We start from the raw sequence: 18,106 nt of genomic DNA on the forward strand, positions 1-18,106 counted from the left end.
ATTTAAAAGGTCTTGCATAATCGTTTGTGTGCGTAGTCTATAAATATTACCACTTTGAGCTTAAACTGCACTTTTAGACGATTTGTTTTCTTTCTCGCTCTCTAGCTCATCTCTCTCTCTCTCTCTCTCTCTCTCTCTCTCTCTCTCTCTCTCTCTCTCTCTCTCTCTCTCTCTCTCACATCTAAACCCTAATAACACATCAAGACACTTGGACTATCATATTAAAGACAAGAATCATCACATATAAGCAAAATTATGGAAGGACTTTCATATTTTCTTCAAGTTACATTAAGTGATGTAATTTATGCTTTTTTTCAAATTTTTTGGTGAAACCCTCTCCAATTTGGATATAATCATTCTCGAGGTATTTATTATAAATACTTTTTGATTTTGAGAATGCTTTAGGTAATTTTATTAATGTGAGGATTTTTGAGCACTTGTGTAATGTTTAATGAAATTGGATTGCATGTAACTTGATTAAAGTTTAAAGTTGATTAATAAGTTTCATGAATTATGTAAGTTATGTGGCTTGTTAATTGTTTGTGTGAGATTAATTTAAACTAGAAGTAATTAACTATTGATGTGATGAAATTGATGAATTATATTCATAAATTGTGCATTATGATTGTGGGTATCATTTAATTATGAAATATGTTAAATGGATGGATTGATAGTATTTCGTATACTATAGGAAGAGGCTGAATTGAATGAATTGCATATGTTAACATGTTTATTGTTGATTTGATAGGCAAAAGGTACAAAAAAATCCTCGTAGTTTTCACAAAAGTACAAATCAGTCCTTTTACTTTTTTGGAGTATAATTAAGCCTTCTTTATTTTCAAATAGAACAAATAACCTCTTTCATCCAGCACTATTAGAAACACTCGTTAATGGTTAACATGTCTCTCATAATCATATAGGAAAAAAGTTCAAAAATAATTTTAATATTTAAAATATTTACCAAAAATTTGAGCGGGTAAGTGTCCTAAAAATAAACTAAAAGGATTTATTTGTTTGATTTTAAAACAACAAGAGTTTGATTGTTCAATTTTAAAAACACGAGGGCTTAATTGTGCCCAAAAAAAATAAAAGGGCTGATCTATACTTTTGAGAAAAAGTCGAGGGTTTTTTTGTACCTTCTGCCATTTGATAATGAAAGCGTACTATAAGGATCAAAGAGGTAGCTTTATGTTGCCGATTTAAGCTCTGTAATGTCGTTTTTTATTAATATTTAACTATGTGTTTTAAAACATTAAAAATCAATTAAGATATTTGTAATTGTGGCAACCGGCCTTGGAAGAGACAACTTCGGCTGACGGGTTATGAGAATTGAATTTGAGAATTTTAACGTCGGGTCTAGAGTAGCGATTCGGCCGATAAAAAGATCAAATATTGAAATTTAAAAAGAAAGTAATTTATGAAAATGAATTGATATAAAGTTTTTTAATTTAAGTAGAGTTAGAGATCGATAGTCGGCTAATTGAATATGTGAATATTTAATTGTGTGGATGTGTAACTGGAATGAATTATAGGAATATGTATTTTTTTTTTTTTTTTTGAAAAAAGAGAGCTGGCAAAAAAAACCAGAGGCCTAAGAATTTCTGCTCATGCGAGGGATGGAGACCCCAAGCATATCATCCCTAAGAAGACTTGTAATGTGACCAGCAGGAGTATCATAGCAAAACAGACCGAGACCATGCTCGAAACCAAGATTAGCCATCCAATCAGCGCAGCGGTTTCCCTCCCTAAACGTATGCTGGATAGAAACTTGCCAGTTCCTCTTCAGAATATTCTTGATGCTACAAAGCAGATAAGTATTAGCATTGGAAGTAGCTTTATTGCTGAGGAGAGCTTCAACCGCAAGACTACTGTCCATTTCCAAAATGACATGTTGATAACCTTTACTCCAAGCAAATTCTAGGCCATCAAAAGCGCCCCAAAGCTCAGCTTGGAGCACTGAGCAAACTCCAATGAACCTGCTGAAACCGAAGACCCAATCTCCATTGATGTTCCTAGCCACACCTCCTGAAGCTGCATTGTTTGAGGGAGAGCGAACCGCGCCGTCTGTGTTAATTTTGAGCCAGTTTAAAGGTGGAGGAGTCCAACTGACAAGAAGCTCCTTCTTAGGACCCAAGCCTGGGTTGTTGAGGAGGGCGTATTTCTGAGCTTCATCCGTGTAGCTCACCATACGGTTGATAGCATGAACAATCTCACGTGAACTGCGAGTTTCACCGTTGAAGATGAAGTTATTTCGTTGCTGCCACAAACTCCAACAGGTTATGCCAAAGACCACCTTCCAATTATCCTTGAGGTTAACACAATGATCCTGCAAATTACCAAGAAACCAATCACTAAAAACAGAATTATTATGTGATAGCTGTTATATATTTGAGTTTAGAGGTCAATTTAGAGTTATATGAATGTGCATCATGTGATAGTTGTTACATATAAGTTACATCTGCCGAGTTTCAGAGTGTCAAGATCAGAATCAGAACCGTAGTGATCGTAGTGGTGTTGGACTTGCATAAAACACAATGAATTTGTATTACTAATTTTAAATATCGAGAACTTGCATCTGTCTTATGTTAAAAAATGTTCTATACAAATACATCGCATATGAAATATTTTAAACATCAGTTTGAATCCTACGAAACATGCTTACCTATCGGACGAAAATAGAACTTTGTGTGCACCGATAATATTAAATTCATGCATGTGAATGTATTATGGATTAAAATGGATGATAGATACAAAAGTTAATGTTATTGTGCTTTTTTCTGTAAAATCTTTTAATCTATCAAGAATCTGCAATATGTAAGTTTGAATCATCGTAAAAAATTGTCAAACCACCAAATCTATAACAAATAAACTCGAACCATTACAAAAATAATTTGAAATGGATCAAGAAACAACAACAAACTGAATTTATCAAGAGTAGGTACGTGTGATCTTTCAAAACAATAAAATCTTGATAAAATACGGAAAAACATCAATAGTAGTGTTTTAAAACCCGGACCGGCCGGTTCAACCGGTTTAACCGGGAACCGGAGGTCAGTCCGGTCCGAATACCTCTAAAAACCCAAAAATCCGGTTCAACCTGTTTGAACCGGAAAAAACCGTCAAAAATCAAAAACCATTGACCCGGTTGAACCAGAAAACCGTCCGGTTTGGCTCAGCTCAACAATCCGATTGGTTTTTTGAGAAGAAATGTTTAAACCGCAGCTCCAAATTCAGTAAAGCTTCAAATAGAAATTTCAAAAGTAGAAATGAATAACTTAGCAGCTCTAAATTCGGATGAAAACGACAATTATGCATATGAAATTATGTTTGACAAAAGAACAAAATCCATTACAAAGAGCAAATATGTTTTTTGATTATAATTTACAAAGAGCAAATGAACTTTGAAATAGCTAACTGCATGATATGGAGAGCAGCCGTCAAGAAGAATTTGTAAAAGTGGATGTAATAATAAAACAAATGACCGTAAAAAAAAAAACAAATGATTATCAATTATATTTGATAAAGTGAGAAAAGGCTTGTGCATAATATGAAGCCCATATTATTTATTTTAAAAGTCCAAAATATAATATCTTCTTGATTTTATTTATATATAAATATATTTAAAAAATTATTTCATGTACATCTAAAAGCTCAAAATACAGAATGGAGTAATTTTATTAAAAAGGTTTAACCGGTTCGACCGGTTGAACCTTAAACTGGTAGCCACATTGGTTCTTTCACCGGTCCGGATTTTAAAACATTGATCAATATAACCATAAAGAAACAAACCACAACCAAAATCCTACTCCATAAAGAGAAAAATAATTAATACAAATATAAATAAATGGACGAAAAAAGGCCTTAATCTCCGATTTAAACCAAAAATCACCATTTTCATCCAATGGAAACAATTCGATGGAGAAACCGTGAAGAAAAGTGAAAGAAAAAAATTTCTTCCCCTAGCACCGCCTAATAATCCTTTCAATTTGGCCATTGGTCGACAATAATAATAAATAATAATTTTGACCAAAAAAAAAATACTATAATAACTAATTGATAGGTCCCAATTTTTGAATAAAATGCCCACAAAATCAGAATTCAGAAAACTGTAGCTTTTCCATTATTATTTTTTCCTTTAAAAGAAAAGAGGGTTTGCATAATTTTATTTTTATTTTTGGTTATAAAAAAAATATCCAAAAGGTAGTTAAAGGAATCTAAAAACTGTTAATAGTTCAGATAAATTTAGGCCTAATTATTTAAAAAAACTCCACCTTATCATATTTTTTTGTTTATACCCCGACCTAGGAAAAAATTCATTTGTACCCTTTTTTTGATTTTTCGTTTTCAACTGTACCCTAAAATTTTATTTTTTGACAATTTATTTAATTTAAGGATGAAAACATTAAAAATAATTAAATAGAAGGATTATATCATCTTTTTTCTGTTTGAAAAAATACAAATAAATCCTTCAACTTTAAAAATGTTTAAATAAATCCAACAAATCAATTATATTTAAATTTTTATTAAAAAACTAAATAAATTAAAAAACATTTCCGACAAACCACCGTACTCTTTCAATTTATACACCGCTATAGATTTTTTTACAAAAAAAATTATTTTTTTTATTTTTTTCCGGGTCGCTTGAAAGGAGGAGCGACCCGCTCTTCCTCCATGGAGGAGGAGCACAGATCTGCTCCTCCTTCATGGAAGGAGGAGCAGATCTCTCCTCCTTCCATGTCAGGGAGGAGCAGATCGCTCCTCCTTGGCAGGAAGGAGGAGCGATCTGCTCCTTGACAGCAAGGAGGAGCAGATCGCTCCTCCTTGCTGTCAAGGAGGAGCGGTCTGCTCGTCCTTACTTTCAAGGAGGAGCAGCTCCTCCTTGCTGTCAAGGAGGAGCGGCTCCTCCTCCATGGAGGAGGAGCCGCGGGCTCCTCTTCCTCCGGACGGAGAATTCGATTGTTTTTTTAAAAAAAAAATTATATAATTTTACGGTTTTGTGTTTAAAAATTATTTATAGATAATACAAATTCAATAATTATTATAATTTTAATTTTATAAAGAAGAAGGTATTTTTGTATTAATAATAACATTAAAGTCTAATTAGAATATAGGTTAAAAAATGAAGGACTATTTTAAACTTTTTTTTAAGAAAAAAAGTTCAATTTAGTGCTTTAGGGTAGAGTTGAAAACGAAAAATCAAAAAAAGGATACAAATGAATTTTTTTCTAGGTCGGGATATAAACGACAAAAATGTTATAAGGTGGGGTTTTTTAAATAATTAGGCCATAAATTTATTACTTATAGTTATGGCATTCCATGTGAAAAAACTGTGCATGTATTTAAGTTACTTCTATCCAATTTACTATAGCTTCTATGCTTGGCAATTAATTCTCCTCTATATAGAAATACAATTATAAATTCTCCTTTAGATAGATATACAATTGTAATTTAAACACGAATAATTGGCATAAACTAATGGAGCCAACTTCGATCTTAATAAGTTCAAGCTCCAATTCGAATTCAACTGTGTTGTACAATATTGAATTCGAACTCGAATGAGCTTAAAAGCTCAAATTCGAATTCTAACGACATTCAAAGTATCAGAATTGAACTCGAGTCTTAATATATAATAAAAATAATTATCATATTTGACACGTTAAAATTTTTATAGTAAAATACTCTTTCTATCTTGATAGAATTGTTCATTTTCTCTATTAATTTTTTACTCATGCCCGTTTCTTTTGAATAAATTTTTTAAAAAATAATTTTTTCAGATTTTACTTATTTTAAATTCACTAATTAGTTTTTATTTATTGCTATTTTTTAAAATATATAAGAAACTAAAAATTAATGACTTTGTAAGAAAACTAAAGAAAATTACAAATATTTATAATATCAGTCGCATTTTTTAAATCTGTGTAATTACGAGAAAGTGGACAAGTCTATTGAGACAGAAGCAGTGTAAAATTCAATAAATTAAGATGATATTATGAGATATAAAAAAATATTTTATTATTTTTATTTAGGAGGCTCGTTTTGCCGGCGAGCCTCACGGAAGTAGCTTAACTGGGAAAAAATTCGAATCAATTTCATATTTTTTGTAATACCCCGTAATTTTTTTTTAATATTTTTGAGGGTTTTTCGGTAATTTTTCGGGCCTTTTTGATTTTTGTGGTTCGATTAAAGGTTCGATTCATTTTGGGTTTGGAATTCTTGGTCCCTTTGTGTCTTGGTTCAACCAAATGGTTGAACCAAGGAGAAAACCCAGGTCTCATGAGAGACCTGAGCTTTTCCCCGCACAGTCTCGTTCGAGACTGTGCCTGTCTCGAACGAGACAGTGCAAAATTTGCACTGGTCTCGAACGAGACCAGCCTGTCTCGTTCGAGAACCAGGCATATTTTGCTGGTCTCGTTCGAGACCAGCGATACCCCTCCAAGGAGGGCAGTTTGGGCATATTTTTCTCTTCTTTCGAAACCGTATTTAAACCAAACTCCAACCCTAATTCATTCTCCACACTTCAAAGAAACCATAGCCGTCTTTCCCTTCCTTTTTCGCTGAAAAATCATTGATCGTTTCCGTTCTCAAAGCTTGAGAAAAGTATCGGTAAGTTATTCATAATTTCAGATTTTGCTTTTGAACGGCTATACGAAATTTGAGTCGTTCTTATTCGTTTCTAGATCGAAATTGATTCCGCTTGATCTCAGACGTTGTGGACTCGATTCTCTACGTTCCTCTTTTTCGTGTTCGGTTAACGGTACGTTATTTCCTTCGTTTGAGCCACCGCCGTTACATCGTCGCGTTTGATTTCAGTTTTTAGTTTTAAAACAACTTTCAATGTTTTGGTTCGTTTGTTATCGTTTCTAGGTCGAAATTGTTTTCGTTTGATCCCGGAGACTCTAGACTCTCCTACCTTCGAGTCCCTAGCTCTTTTACGCTTTACGGTGTGCCGCTGAGCTCGTGTTTATCTCTGCCGTTTCGTCGCTTGGTACGTTAGCCTTGAACTGTTCATTGTTTTTGTTTCTGCCGATTTCCTGGGTTTGTCTCTGAGGTGATTTGGGGCGAAATATAGTTATAATGTTTGGTAGTCTTGTTTTGTTAATTGCTTAGTATGATTTTAGTTAGTCGTTTTGAATCATCGGTGAATCAATATTTGTTTGTCTCGGTTTCAAGTTTCTGAATATGGGTTCCTTGAATTTGGTTTCTCTTGTGTTGGCTTGACTCTTTATTCTTGTTTAAGGTTTTATTTTAGTTAGGTTGTTCATGATTTAATATGGCAATGGTTAATAAATTGATGAATTTGGTAGATTTTGAAATCATTAGGTTCAATGTCTGGTTTCTGTAATTGAAATAGGTGTTTGGCGGGTTGGTTTCAGGGATAAGGGTAGAAGATGATGTTGTGTTAATAGGTAATTGGCTCAATTTGATTTTGTTTGGCTAAAGTGTTGTTTAAGTCACTAGCTTAATAGAACATAATCAATTAGATTCCTTAGGTTAATTGTTAAATACTTATATTTAACTTTTATTAATTAGTTTTAATTTTAATTTACGAGTTTGATTTCGAGTTATCAATTAACGTTTTAAATAATATCATTATTTATAATTTGAAATTACTTTGGGCATTAATATTTTAAAGTTAGATTTAATATTAATCTTATTATAAAATAAATGATTTTAAATTTGATTATTTATTTTGACTATATCAAAAGAGAATTGGGGGATTTCATTTTAATTTGAGAGCTTATCAAATTAGTTATATTATTTTTAAAAACTTAAAAATAATATTTGAGTTATTTAAAATAAAATTAATAATAATTATTTAATTATTAATTTTAGATTTTGGGCTTAGCGTGCCAACGTGATTAAATAATATTTTAATTTTTGGATTTCGTTATATAATTTGACAAATTGAAAACGATGATTATTTTATAATCTAAATCAATATAATTACTCGGGTAATTATATTTGATTTTAAATATCTTTTTGGTATGGCATTTTGGCTGAATTACGATTTAGCCCTTGAACGTTTTTAAAACTTATTTGATTAAGTTTTTGGATTGTAACTTGGGTTACTTGAATTTGAAGTTATTGAGTTCCGCTTTTAAAATGGTTTATTATTTTATGATTTTATTTTATAAATATAAACTCGGGTTTATATTTGATAAGCGTTTGAGTTGGGTTAGACTTGGGTCACCCGACAAGTGTGGTTAGCTTGGTAGTTATTGGTAACTCGGCTAACACACTAATTGACAATTTATTATTATTTAAAGTTATTTAATAATATTTATAATTGGTTTTTAAAGCGAGAACTCAATAGACTTATCGTGTTTGGGCTTTAATACCTAATGAGTATTTTTGGTGTGTTCTGGCTTGTTTATTTTCTACGTGTTAATTGTGCTAGTCCTATGTGGTGTCTAGTACTCTCTAGAGTTAGGGTCTGTTTTAATAATTATTTTATTTGTCTAGACTCGTCTACTGTTCGTGCTTCAGAGGCGAACCAGAATTAGTGCTTGCCAGTATTTCACGTGGATTAGCAAGCAGTGAGTTTGTACTTACTATTTACCGCTTTATTAAGTAAATTGTTATTTTAGTATTAAATATATATATACTGTACGTATATTTCGAACTGTTTTTACATTATGGCTTCTAGTTGGAACATGCTACCTAATGGGCATCATTAGGACTGCGTGCGCACCGGTAATGATCTGGGAAAGGTAATTATGGTAATGTGGTAACTCGGTGTGAGCATAGCTCTCGGGACCAGGTAGAGTAACTCGGTGTAGCTCAGCTCTCGGGACTCTGGTATAAGTGTGGTCAGTGGTAACTCGGTGTAGCTCAGCTCTCGGGACCAGACCTATTGGAAATGTTATTTATTTAGAATTGTGGATTAGGGTTCCAACTATTAATCATAATATTGTTATAAATATTTTTAACGGTTTTAAAGGTTTTCACTTGATAAATGTAAATAGTGGTATAAACTCATCTCAGTATTATCTGACCCCGTTGTTTTCCCAATTTTCCCAGGGTTATGATCTGAGAGAGTCTGGTGATCTCCGCTTTTACTTTTCCTCGGAGGTTCCATTTATTTTTAGTAGAACTATCAAACTGTTTTATTCTTAGACCGCAGTAGTTGACTAGACGTCTTTATTTTATTCTAGTTGTTGTCGGATTGGTCCGACTGGATTATTATTGCTTTGGCATGTTATATAATTTTTCAGAATCATTTATGTTACGCCTAATTATAATTCAATATTGGAAAGCATGTTATATTAAATGTTGATTATTATAACTGCTAGACTTAGGCTGAAGTCTCGGTTGCCCCCGAGCATTGGTTTTCTTGCAGGTTTATGTTTTGTTTGGTTATCCGCAAGGCTAGCTACGGGTTTCGGTACAACCATACCCATACCCTAGCGCCGGTCGCGATTCATGAAAATGAGTCGTGACAAACTTGGTATCAGAGCTTTGGTTTCAAACCAAGGCCATTTGCATGCTATGTGTTCACTCTGTTAAGTATTGTTGTGTCTTAGGAACTACTGCGGATATAGGTTTCATGTCTTGTCTTTTAAAACGTCATCATTTGTTTTCAAACTTTCAGCCTACATCCTATAGGTGATGTCTGTCAGTCTTTGTTTGGTATTGATGCTATGTCTGACAATTAATTTCACTTGGATGTTACTTGCTGTGTACTATAATGTTGAGTTTATTTCACTTGGGTGATTTTAATTGCTTCTGATTTCTCGGGAAATCTTTTGATGATGATTTCTAAACTCATACTTGGGTATGATGTTGTTTGATAAATTTTGGCATTTAAGCCTGATATGATTTAGAATATATGGAATGGTTACAATTATTTTACATGATGCGTTGAACTGCTTTGACCTTATTAATAAAGTACATCTTGGCTTTGGCCTCGACTTTTAATTTTAAATGTGATCGTATGTTGGGCGTTAACCTTATTTTCTAAATAAGAAATTTTGGGTTAAACTTTTAAACGTGGCTTGTGGTCATATATGGTTTGACTACATGCTGCTTTAAGGATTTTCATTGAGAAAATTATTTTATTCGATTTGTGTTTTGACACAAAATTAAAAGAGGATTTGTTTTTTTTATTCTTAAAAAGGTTGATTTTTGGTTAAGTTACCAGTAAAAATAAATTCTTGTATTTTGAAATATTACGTTTGGCTTGGTGTTAACAAGCGATGATTTCAAAATGATAATTTATGAGATGAGCCATTGTTTTAGGAATTTAACGTTGAAGTTATTTTATCGTGTTGTAGTATGTCAGCTTTTTAATTTTTTTTTTTTATGATTTATGGAGTAAATGTTTGAGATTAAAGATTTCTCACTTGAGATTTTAAATTACCGTTTAACAGTTGGTTTTAGTTGAGCTCCCAAATTTGAAAGGATGGAAATTTTTTTAAAATATTTTTCCGATTTTACAAATATTTTGAATACGTTTATAAACGATTGTTTCGGGTTCGACTCGGGTCACCCAAATTTAGGAGTTGAGCTTGGTAGTTGTAATGACTCGGCTAGCTCGATGATTTATGGTTGAGATACTCGGATATCCGTTTTAAAGCAACTGATTAATAAGAAGAGAATTTTTACAAACTGTGATTTTGTTTAAATCGTGGGGCTCAACAAAATTTGGAAGTTTTCGTTTTTGACTTTAAATTTCAAAACGAATTTTGAAGCGTACTATTAAAGGACGATATAATTACATGGTAAAATTGTAATGAGATTTCAAGGATATGTCGTGACATATTCCGATTTGTTTTAGGTATGTTTGAGTTAATTGTGTTCAATGGTACGTTTACGTGGTTTATGATTTTCCTATTTGTTTCTTATGAAAATAATTTATTTTGTTTGACTCGCTTGTCTGTTGGGCTAAGTTAATTGTTTTGTTTTGCCTCTTCGTGTGGAGTAGCACGTGAGATGACTTAATCACGTAGTTATGATTGGCTTACCTCGATGTATAATTTGACCCTTGAGTAAGACCTTCCTTTTGACCTTGTTTCCTTTGTTCGGTTTAGAACTGCACGGAGTTTTGCTGTTCTCTTTCGTGGATCAAACCTTTGGGTTTTGATATCGAGGAGTACGAGGGAAGTATTCCCTCGGATTGGCCGATGATATCCGATTATCCTAGATCGGATATTGAAAACTCTGAACCGAGAAGATTGATCGGTGTATGAATGCACTGGTGTTTCCATCAAGTCTGATGATGCGATGCGGGAGCTGGCGGTAAATTTGGTAGGAACGTTTTGATGTGTTATTTCTTTTTGAATAAGTTTCAGTTTGGGTTGAGGTTAGTTGGGTACTTCATGTGATAAGTTTTAGATAATTACCAGGTTAAGTTGTTATAAAACATGAATGATGATAGATTGCAAGTACGGAGTTTGAGGGATATTTTGAGGTTATCGAGTGCGTATCTCACAGAGTGAAACGTCTAGCAAATGTTTTATTGGAAAATGGATTTCAAAGATTGATTTGATGAAATATTTGAAATATTTTCAACACATAATTGTGCCCAGACTTATCATAAACATGCATTTTGAATGTCACAAATAGGTTTGCATTGAACACAGAGTATGTTCACCAAATATAAGATAAATTAATAATTGATACATGCATAATAGTACATGCATCACGTGCATAGAAATTATTAGGGTTGGATGCAACTCTTTGGGGATGAGTGATGTCATCACCCTGGCGCACAATTATGTAAAATGAATTTTATCGATAAAGTGTTTTGAGAAAGATGTTTTAAAATAAACTCGCGAGTCCCTTTGGGGTAAATGTAGTTATAAAGTTGTGGAATTTCAAATGATTTTGAAACTGTTACCGAAAGGTAGCTAGACAAATACTCTGTGATGATGATGATTGTTGTTGGACGCTTATGTTGTGAGTGATTGGTCTGTAGTATCAGAATCTTGTGGTTATGAGTTAGATTAATTTTGAGATTTCACTCGAGATTTAATTATACCAAGTGCAGTGTATGGTTAGATTAGAATAGAAAACTTCTGTAATAATTTCCAATTGGTGATTTGAGGATTTGTGGATTAAGGATGTTGGTTGTGCTCATGTGTGTGTATACACTACGTTTTTAAAAGAAACTTTATCTTCAAGATTGAAAGTGTCCAAGGTTATATTGATATAAAAGTATGTTTATAAACAAGAGATTTACATTGCTAATTTTACCTTTCTGGGGAAAGGGGGAAAATCTTGTTAAAATTGATTCAAAAAGGAATAATAAATTTTCTGTTTGTATGATTTCTTCAAATAGTGTTTTGTTTGAGAAAATTTAAGAGCGACTTAAATTTTAGATGTTTGGAACATTTATGGATATTTTGAATACGGGAAATTTTGCACAATTTGACTTTTTATGAGAAAAGTATAACTATTTTTTAAAAAAAAATGTTTTAACAAATTTGGTTTAAGAGAACATAAATTTCGAAAGTCAAACTGTTTTATAAATTTGCAAACGTATTTAAAAGTAGGGAAAATTTTGGATTGGAAAGGTGGATATTTTGTAAATTTTCAAGGATTTGCAAACCGATGGTTTTTCAACGGTAAAGGTATTTCGATTTGAATGCAAAAGAAGGTGTAAGACGTAGAGTCTTTTAAACAAATTGGAAATTTTTATGTATATAAAATATTTGGTATTAAAGAGATTTTATACCCACAGGAATTAGTTTCGAGCATAACTAACTATCCGGTCGTTGTAAATTGGTCGTTTAATCTCTCGTTGTATACGAGGCTGTAGTCAATTGATTGAATAATTTCGAGGATTTGAGTTCGATTTAGTTATATGAGATAGTTGTTTTGAAAGTTTGGAATCGCGATTAATAGGTTTCAACAACCATGATTGGTTGATCGATTTTGTTAATTAATGGTATTATCGTAATAATGGATATCGTTGGAACAGTTGTTGAAACCTTGGTGAGGGCGACAAAATTTTATGTTGTCAGATGCAGTCAATGTTCAGGTTAGTCGTGGCGTTATGTTTCTAAATGATTGAAAGAATTATTATGAGGGATATTGTTTATCATTAATATAGAAATTTACTTTGTTATCATGAGAGAGGTTCGCTTTTCTTTGAATTGCGTTATGAGTTTTTGTGTTGTTGATTCACAAGTTAATAGATTATCAAGCTGGTATTAATCATTAGAATTGGATGATTATTATAGTGGGTGTTGTGGTACTGATATGTTATTTGGAGTTTATTGGGTTCTGTTATCGATTATTTTTATATCGAGTTGTTGTAAGAGGAAGTAAGAAATTGTTTTGGAACGATAGATTTATCAGCTATGTTTGCAGTATCCTTGTTTTTGTTTGAGGCAAATAGTTTGGAATTATAAGAAATATAGTCGAGCTTAGTACTTGATCTTATTATGGATGCGGAGAACTTTGTAATAGGTGAGTTTCGAGCTGGTTTTGGAAGCCACTTTGGTATAGAGTATTTGTGACTCTCAGTTGATTATATTGTGATATTATTAGTAGAGCATCTTTTGCTAAAACAAAATTTGGTGCATAGGCGCATTGTGATCGTTTATTTTGTGAACCAATGTCAGTTTTGAGATTCGAGATTCGTTTTAATTATCCTAAGCGTATCAGCCGAGTGTTGTGTAATAGAGTTATTTTATCTTAGTTGAACTCCACCTAGAGTTGCGGTATCGTTATGCCTAGTGGAAGCTAAGTCGGTACTTTAGTGACCTTTGAGTGGTTCGGTTTTTGCAGCTAGAAGTTTTGAGTTGTTTCGTGGGACAACCTGTTGAGTTTTGCTTACGCGTGTGCGTATCTCGTTTGAGCATGGGATACCTTTGAAATACAGTTGAGTTGGTTGAGAACTGTTCTTTAATGACGGAGGTCGTTTGCTGTTTCGTTGTTTTTGTTGTCCTGGTTTACGTCGAGTATCTTGTGGATGCGTTTTATTTTCGGCTTGGTACATTTTGTTTAGCTGGACGTGTAACCTTATGTTATGTGGTACGTCGATGGTTTTATTTAAATTCGAGGACGAATTTTTTTATAAGTTGGGGAGAATGTAATACCCCGTAATTTTTTTTTTAATATTTTTGAGGGTTTTTCGGTAATTTTTCGGGCCTTTTTGATTTTTGTGGTTCGATTAAAGGTTCGATTCATTTTGGGTTTGGAATTCTTGGTCCCCTTGTGTCTTGGTTCAACCAAATGGTTGAACTAAGGAGAAAACCCAGGTCTCATGAGAGACCTGAGCTTTTCCCCGCACAGTCTCGTTCGAGACTGTGCCTGTCTCGAACGAGACAGTGCAAAATTTGCACTGGTCTCGAACGAGACCAGCCTGTCTCGTTCGAGAACCAGGCATATTTTGCTGGTCTCGTTCGAGACCAGCGATACCCCTCCAAGGAGGGCAGTTTGGGCATATTTTTCTCTTCTTTCGAAACCGTATTTAAACCAAACTCCAACCCTAATTCATTCTCCACACTTCAAAGAAACCATAGCCGTCTTTCCCTTCCTTTTTCGCTGAAAAATCATTGATCGTTTCCGTTCTCAAAGCTTGAGAAAAGTATCGGTAAGTTATTCATAATTTCAGATTTTGCTTTTGAACGGCTATACGAAATTTGAGTCGTTCTTATTCGTTTCTAGATCGAAATTGATTCCGCTTGATCTCAGACGTTGTGGACTCGATTCTCTACGTTCCTCTTTTTCGTGTTCGGTTAACGGTACGTTATTTCCTTCGTTTGAGCCACCGCCGTTACATCGTCGCGTTTGATTTCAGTTTTTAGTTTTAAAACAACTTTCAATGTTTTGGTTCGTTTGTTATCGTTTCTAGGTCGAAATTGTTTTCGTTTGATCCCGGAGACTCTAGACTCTCCTACCTTCGAGTCCCTAGCTCTTTTACGCTTTACGGTGTGCCGCTGAGCTCGTGTTTATCTCTGCCGTTTCGTCGCTTGGTACGTTAGCCTTGAACTGTTCATTGTTTTTGTTTCTGCCGATTTCCTGGGTTTGTCTCTGAGGTGATTTGGGGCGAAATATAGTTATAATGTTTGGTAGTCTTGTTTTGTTAATTGCTTAGTATGATTTTAGTTAGTCGTTTTGAATCATCGGTGAATCAATATTTGTTTGTCTCGGTTTCAAGTTTCTGAATATGGGTTCCTTGAATTTGGTTTCTCTTGTGTTGGCTTGACTCTTTATTCTTGTTTAAGGTTTTATTTTAGTTAGGTTGTTCATGATTTAATATGGCAATGGTTAATAAATTGATGAATTTGGTAGATTTTGAAATCATTAGGTTCAATGTCTGGTTTCTGTAATTGAAATAGGTGTTTGGCGGGTTGGTTTCAGGGATAAGGGTAGAAGATGATGTTGTGTTAATAGGTAATTGGCTCAATTTGATTTTGTTTGGCTAAAGTGTTGTTTAAGTCACTAGCTTAATAGAACATAATCAATTAGATTCCTTAGGTTAATTGTTAAATACTTATATTTAACTTTTATTAATTAGTTTTAATTTTAATTTACGAGTTTGATTTCGAGTTATCAATTAACGTTTTAAATAATATCATTATTTATAATTTGAAATTACTTTGGGCATTAATATTTTAAAGTTAGATTTAATATTAATCTTATTATAAAATAAATGATTTTAAATTTGATTATTTATTTTGACTATATCAAAAGAGAATTGGGGGATTTCATTTTAATTTGAGAGCTTATCAAATTAGTTATATTATTTTTAAAAACTTAAAAATAATATTTGAGTTATTTAAAATAAAATTAATAATAATTATTTAATTATTAATTTTAGATTTTGGGCTTAGCGTGCCAACGTGATTAAATAATATTTTAATTTTTGGATTTCGTTATATAATTTGACAAATTGAAAACGATGATTATTTTATAATCTAAATCAATATAATTACTCGGGTAATTATATTTGATTTTAAATATCTTTTTGGTATGGCATTTTGGCTGAATTACGATTTAGCCCTTGAACGTTTTTAAAACTTATTTGATTAAGTTTTTGGATTGTAACTTGGGTTACTTGAATTTGAAGTTATTGAGTTCCGCTTTTAAAATGGTTTATTATTTTATGATTTTATTTTATAAATATAAACTCGGGTTTATATTTGATAAGCGTTTGAGTTGGGTTAGACTTGGGTCACCCGACAAGTGTGGTTAGCTTGGTAGTTATTGGTAACTCGGCTAACACACTAATTGACAATTTATTATTATTTAAAGTTATTTAATAATATTTATAATTGGTTTTTAAAGCGAGAACTCAATAGACTTATCGTGTTTGGGCTTTAATACCTAATGAGTATTTTTGGTGTGTTCTGGCTTGTTTATTTTCTACGTGTTAATTGTGCTAGTCCTATGTGGTGTCTAGTACTCTCTAGAGTTAGGGTCTGTTTTAATAATTATTTTATTTGTCTAGACTCGTCTACTGTTCGTGCTTCAGAGGCGAACCAGAATTAGTGCTTGCCAGTATTTCACGTGGATTAGCAAGCAGTGAGTTTGTACTTACTATTTACCGCTTTATTAAGTAAATTGTTATTTTAGTATTAAATATATATATACTGTACGTATATTTCGAACTGTTTTTACATTATGGCTTCTAGTTGGAACATGCTACCTAATGGGCATCATTAGGACTGCGTGCGCACCGGTAATGATCTGGGAAAGGTAATTATGGTAATGTGGTAACTCGGTGTGAGCATAGCTCTCGGGACCAGGTAGAGTAACTCGGTGTAGCTCAGCTCTCGGGACTCTGGTATAAGTGTGGTCAGTGGTAACTCGGTGTAGCTCAGCTCTCGGGACCAGACCTATTGGAAATGTTATTTATTTAGAATTGTGGATTAGGGTTCCAACTATTAATCATAATATTGTTATAAATATTTTTAACGGTTTTAAAGGTTTTCACTTGATAAATGTAAATAGTGGTATAAACTCATCTCAGTATTATCTGACCCCGTTGTTTTCCCAATTTTCCCAGGGTTATGATCTGAGAGAGTCTGGTGATCTCCGCTTTTACTTTTCCTCGGAGGTTCCATTTATTTTTAGTAGAACTATCAAACTGTTTTATTCTTAGACCGCAGTAGTTGACTAGACGTCTTTATTTTATTCTAGTTGTTGTCGGATTGGTCCGACTGGATTATTATTGCTTTGGCATGTTATATAATTTTTCAGAATCATTTATGTTACGCCTAATTATAATTCAATATTGGAAAGCATGTTATATTAAATGTTGATTATTATAACTGCTAGACTTAGGCTGAAGTCTCGGTTGCCCCCGAGCATTGGTTTTCTTGCAGGTTTATGTTTTGTTTGGTTATCCGCAAGACTAGCTACGGGTTTCGGTACAACCATACCCATACCCTAACGCCGGTCGCGATTCATGAAAATGAGTCGTGACATTTTTATATCGATATCGAATAACTCAGAAATTAGCCAAACTTCTTTACAATCCTATGCCCTCTCTTGCTATTCATATTGATTTGGGTCAAATAATTCAGAAGATAACAAAAATCTACATTGTCGATGCCCATATTAATTTAAGGCAGTATTCATCTTTAAATTTCTGTATCTTTTATTTATTTGACCCTTTAAAATGTATGTTTATTTCTTTCCTTCACAATAATTTCGTCCTTAATTGAAAAAACTAAATAAATACTAAATTTTGTATAGAATTGTGATAAATATAAAGATATAAAAACTAACTAAATAAATAAAATAGACTAAAAACAAACTAAATATGAAAATACATTCACATGGAAATGAGTTATGCCTAATTTAAGAACTGGATTACTAAACACCGCCTCCAAACATTATTTTTTTGCCTTTGTTTTTGGTTTTAAATTTCATAATTCAAATCCTCTCAACTCACATTTAAACACGAAAAACGGATAACAAAATCTCGTTTAATTTTATTTAATTTCAAAAATTTATTTCAAATTAATTTCATTTAATTTGAAAAGTGTTTTTCGTTTAATTTCAGAAAAATTTGTTTAATTTTAAAAATAAAATTTTTTAATTTCAAAAATGTCTTTCATTTAATTTCTAATTTTTTTGTTTAATTTCAAAATTTTATTTAATTGTCAAAAATATTTTTTGTTTATATTTAAAAAAATCGATAAATATT

The 18,106-nt window shown here is 32.5% G+C and overlaps 2 long non-coding RNA genes across 2 annotated transcripts; both read left to right on the forward strand.

Moving 5' to 3' along the window:
- The first annotated feature begins 6,315 nt into the window (after nucleotides 1–6,315).
- On the forward strand, nucleotides 6,316–9,673 carry LOC130014630 (uncharacterized). Its single transcript, XR_008790310.1, has 4 exons — nucleotides 6,316–6,603; nucleotides 6,678–6,985; nucleotides 8,464–8,537; nucleotides 9,022–9,673. It is a non-coding gene; the product is annotated as an uncharacterized LOC130014630 (long non-coding RNA).
- Nucleotides 9,674–14,150: 4,477 nt separating this feature from the next.
- Nucleotides 14,151–17,316, forward strand: LOC126673866 (uncharacterized). Its single transcript, XR_008790311.1, has 4 exons — nucleotides 14,151–14,542; nucleotides 14,617–14,924; nucleotides 16,403–16,476; nucleotides 16,961–17,316. It is a non-coding gene; the product is annotated as an uncharacterized LOC126673866 (long non-coding RNA).
- The last annotated feature ends 790 nt before the right edge of the window (nucleotides 17,317–18,106 follow it).

Source organism: Mercurialis annua, linkage group LG3 (assembly GCF_937616625.2).
Source record: "Mercurialis annua linkage group LG3, ddMerAnnu1.2, whole genome shotgun sequence".
Classification (NCBI taxonomy): domain Eukaryota; kingdom Viridiplantae; phylum Streptophyta; class Magnoliopsida; order Malpighiales; family Euphorbiaceae; genus Mercurialis; species Mercurialis annua.